A 5,248-nucleotide genomic window follows, 5' to 3' on the forward strand; every position below is an offset into this window, starting at 1 on the left:
TAATAGAAACAAGGGAAAAGATATGAGTGTTTTAGACATGAGGAAAATACAACCTGTTACTCAGTTCAGGTAGGCCTCCACGCTGCAGCAGGAAACTAGGAGGGGGCTTGACAACATTAGAGAATGAAACCTGTTACTCAGTTCAGGTAGGCCTCCACGCTGCAGCAGGGAACTAGGAGGGCTGTGACAACAGCTGAGGAGAAACAACTAAAAGGTTTACCAGGAAAAAACTGCCAAAAAGACTAATTAGAGGCAGAAAGGAGTTGGAGCATGTTCAAGTAGCTTCCTATTGGTTCATTCATCCCCCTCCTCTCCCCTGAACTATTCCCAGGACGTTGCTGTAATTGAGAATGTTTCTCAGTCAACTTAAGGGGTAAATAAAACAATTAAATAGAAGTAATATAATGTTCTCATTCAAATGAACAATGATTGAGATGTTGGTGCCAGTCTGTTTGGAAAACATCAGTATGCTCATTGGAGACCATTCAAATGCAGCGTGATCATATGTCAGCTGATGTTCCTTACCCAGGGGTCTGTGCTCCAGTTCCTTACCCAGGGGCTGTGCTCCAGTTCCTTACCCAGGGTCGTGCTCCAGTTCCTTACCCAGGGTCTGTGCTCCAGTCCTTACCCAGGGGTCTGTGCCCATTCTTACCAGGGGTCTGTGCTCCACGTTCCTTACCAGGTCTGTGCTCCGGTTCCTACCCAGGGGTCTGTGCTCCAGTTCCTTACCAGGGCCTGTGCTCCAGTTCCTACCCAGGGCCTGTGCTCCAGTTCCTTACCCAGGCCTGTGCTCCAGTTCCTTACCCAGGGTCTGGCTCCAGTTCCTACCAGGGTCTGTGCTCCAGTTCCTTACCACGGCCGTCCTCCAGGCCTTGCTCCAGACTCTGGAGTAAAATGTTGAGCTACAGCACATCAGACTGACTAAACAGGTGCTTGTGTTTCACAGCGTCGGACACAAGTGCCATGACTATGGCTGGACCGTCTCATTGACCCCAATGCAGAGGAGGTAACATGTGATACTGTGCTGTCTGAGACATTTCCCTTGGAAAACAGAGTGGGTCCCAAGTGCACCCTGTACTTATACACTGAGTGTACAAAACATCAAGGACCTTCCTTATATTGAGTTGTCCCCCTCCTTTGCCTCAGAACAGCTCAATTCGGCGGCTGACTCTACAAGTGTCGAAAGCGTTCCACAGGGATGCTGCCCATGTTGACTCTTAATACATCCCACAGTGGTGTCCAGTTGTCTGGATGTCCTTTGGGTGGTGGACCATTCTGATACACACAGAAACTGTGAGCATGAAAAACCGCAGCGTTGCAGTTCTTGACACAAACCGTGCGCCTGGCACCTACTACCATACCCTTCAAAGGCACTTAAATATGTTGTCTTGCCATTTACTCTCTGAATGCAACACATACACTATCCATGTCTCAATTGTCTCAAGGCTTAAAAATCCTTCTTTAACCTGTCTCCTCCCCTTCATCTAGACTGATTGAAGTGGATTTAACAAGTGAAATCAATAAGGATCATATCTTTCACCTGGATTCACCTGGTCAGTCTGTCATGGACAGAGCAGGTGTCATAATTTCTTTCACCTGATTCACCTGCATCACACAAGGACATCTTTTTCCCTGTGTTCTATTACATCACACAAGGACATCTTTTTCCCTGTGTTCTATTACATCACACAAGGACATCTTTTCCCCTGTGTTCTATTACATCACACAAGGACATCTTTTCCCCTGTGTTCTATTCCATCACACATAGTCCTTGGCGATGTTCTCCCCCAAAAAATGTTTTTAAACTGACGACCCCTGTTAGTTCTCATGTAGTGGTTGACTGACAGCCGTGTGTAATAAAGAGTTCCACATGAAATAACCTAAAAGTCTTGCCTCCGAGCTGTTTACTACCACATCGAACTTTACGGAGGAGTCAATTCCATCACCAAACAGAGTCACAGTGAATGGAGAGACAGCAGGACAAGACGCTATGGAGCTCATAGGCTGACAGCAACAATATCCTGTCCTTGTGGACACACACACACACGTTGGTGGGTCTGTACTCACTGGTGGCCTGTGTACTATCCAGTAGGCTCTCTCCTGACAGTCCAACACCACTCTGTCTGGCTTCTTCCTCTCTTTATTAGCCCTGACAGACAGACAGACAGACAGACAGATAGACAGACAGACAGACAGACAGACAGACAGACAGACAGACAGAGACAGACAGACAGACAGACATGGGAGAGACAGACAGACATGGGAGAGACAGACAGACAGACAGACAGACAGAAACAGGAGAGACAGACAGACATGGGAGAGACAGACAGGAGAGAGACAGACAGGAGAGACAGGAGACAGAAACAGTCAGAACACATAGAGAAACAGACAGGGGAAAGGAGGTAGATCCAGGAAACAAAGACAGGTCTATTGAATTACACCTGGTCTTGGGGACCCACAAGGTGTGCAGACTTTTATTCATCCAAGCACGAACACACCTGATGCAAATAATCACACAGCTCTTGATGAGGTGAATCAGACATGTTAGTGGTGGACTGAATAATCACACAGCTCTTGATGAGGTGAATCAGACCTGTTAGTGGTGGACTGAATAATCACACAGCTCTTGATTAGGTGAATCAGACATGTTAGTGGTGGGCTGGATCAAAAGCCTGCACAGTGTGTGGGTCCCTACCAACACATAAACAGCGGTGTAATCCAGTCTTCAGACAACAGAAGGTTTACATACTTGTACTGTTCTGTGGCCTGCATCACGATGAAATCCCACTTGGGGTTCATCCATTTGTGGAGACTGTCGTAGTGTTGCTGTTGAAAACAATAGATGTTTGACTAAAATAACTCAAAGTCAAATAGATAGCAGACAAATCCCCGGAGATAAAATGACAGAAATTGTGTAAAGAAATATATAGCTCCTCAATCCTGCTTTGTAACCCCCAGACAACAGAATAACCAACACCAGCCCTTAAACCACCACTACTCGCCCTATGGGCGAGACAGCTACTGCATCTGACATTAACATGTTAGTCATTAGCAGACGCTCTTATCCAGAGATAGTTAGGTGAGACAACCACATATCACTTATCCAGAGATAGTTAGCTGAGACAACCACATATCACTTATCCAGAGATAGTTAGCTGAGACAACCACATATCACTTATCCAGAGATAGTTGCTGAGACAACACATATCACTTATCCAGAGATAGTTAGGTGAGACAACCACATATCATTTATCCAGAGATAGTTAGGTGAGAACAACCACATATCACTTATCCAGAGATAGTTAGCTGAGACAACCACATATCACTTATCCAGAGATAGTTAGCTGAGACAACCACATATCACTTATCCAGAGATAGTTAGGTGAGACAACCACATATCACTTATCCAGAGATAGTTAGGTGAGAAACACATACCACAAGTGGGATTTATTTAAGATGTGCATTTCCCCCCCAGTCTTTGTTTCCCACCCGTAGTACCTGCTCATAGGGCTCCAGTATCCCCTCTTCGGATGTTTCTCCTGGCCAGGTAGACGGCTTCAGGGAGAGAGAGAGGGGAAGTATACGACACGTTATTTACCAATCTTTACCTCAGCCAGGTGCAGAAAGTGGGTGGAATCATCACCAGCTTGTCTACGTATGAGAACATGTGACTGAATGTTATCGTGTCACTATCTTAACGAGCTGGAACAACAGTCACCTAACAAGTAGCTGACAGGTTATTATAAACAGTGTCATTGAAACACTGACGATTCATGTTTTTTTTTCAATCCACATCTGGATTCCTCACGGCCTCATAGAGGATTAGATATCTTCTAACCTCTCTGGATTAAAACCAATATTGTTGATAAAATGTACTATGTTAGTATTAGATACTAAACATATACTTTTACATTACCGTGTAGTTTACCAATAAAATGGTCTGACGGTGAAGTTGACATACTCGGTATTCATATCCCGAAAGAAAGAAATGATCTCACTACAATAATAGATTTCAATAGAAAGTTAGCAAAAATAGATAAGATGTTGCTGCCATGGAAAGGAAAAGACCTGTCTATTTGTGGAAAAATCACCCTGATTAACTCTTTAGTCAAATCCCAGTTTACCCTGATTAACTCTTTAGTCATATCACAGTTTACCCTGATTAACTCTTTAGTCAAATCCCGGTTTACCCTGGTTAACTCTTTAGTCATATCCCAGTTTACCTATTTGCTTATGGTCTTGCCTACACCTAGCGACCTGTTATTTAAATTCTATGAGCAAAAAATATTTCATTTTATTTGGAAGGGGAAGCCAGACAGAATTAAATGGGCCTATTTATATAATAAATATGAACTTTTAAATATTAAAGCATTAGACCTCTCACTAAAGGCTTCAGTCAAACAACAGTTATACTTCAATCCGAACTGGTTCTCTAGCAGATTAGTAAGAATGTCTCACACCATGTTCAAGAATGTCCTTTTCCCCTTTATTCAGACTACAACCTCTCACTTTCGGTTATTTGAAAATGAAATAATCTCCAAAATATTGCTATTTTTTAAACAAAAGCCATAGAAAGTTGGTTYCAATTTCAGTTTAATCCACCAGAAAAGACAGAACAAATAATACCACAAATATTATGGTTAAACTCAAATATACTAATTTACAAAGTATAATCTTTGTAAATTATATCATAAATAGTACACAGCTAACATAAATATATGGAAATGTCTGCTCTACCCAAAATTACAACCAACTAATTGCAGCATTACCACAAAAATGGAAGAGGCAAGTGTAAGGGGGAGAAAGTGAGGAAGTTATCTGTTGGCACTGCATTAAAGACCAACGTTGGTTAAAGAAAAGTGTACCAGTTTCATTTAAGGACCAAAACATTGACAGCTGTGCCATAGAGACCGCAAAATAATTGGGAAGAGATTTTTGATCTACCGACTCCKCGTCACAGTGATACACAAAACAATGCTGGATTCAAAACGTTGAGTTTTTCCATTTTCCATTTTTAGATAAAATTCTTGCAACCAATAGAATGTTTTATATGAGGAATACAACCATCCCAGCTCTGCAGATTTTGCTGCGAAGAGACAGAATCATTAGATTGTCTGTTATGGTACAGTCCATATGTAGCTTGTTTTTGGTCGCAGGTTCAGGAATGGCTGAAGAATTGCAACATTTACCTGGAGCTAACTCATCAGACTGCTGGGTGTTTTAAAACTCCTTGAAAGATTCAGAACTT

The 5,248-nt window shown here is 42.6% G+C and overlaps 1 long non-coding RNA gene across 1 annotated transcript; it reads right to left on the reverse strand.

The window, feature by feature from the left end:
* Nucleotides 1-1,716: 1,716 nt before the first annotated feature.
* LOC112077296 (uncharacterized) lies at nt 1,717-3,556 on the reverse strand. The gene is made up of 3 exons (XR_002895394.2): nt 3,499-3,556; nt 2,750-2,826; nt 1,717-2,149 (listed from the first exon to the last, which is right to left on the reverse strand). It is a non-coding gene; the product is annotated as an uncharacterized lncRNA (long non-coding RNA).
* Nucleotides 3,557-5,248: the final 1,692 nt, after the last annotated feature.

Source organism: Salvelinus sp. IW2-2015, unplaced genomic scaffold, assembly GCF_002910315.2.
Source record: "Salvelinus sp. IW2-2015 unplaced genomic scaffold, ASM291031v2 Un_scaffold4440, whole genome shotgun sequence".
Classification (NCBI taxonomy): Eukaryota; Metazoa; Chordata; class Actinopteri; order Salmoniformes; family Salmonidae; genus Salvelinus; species Salvelinus sp. IW2-2015.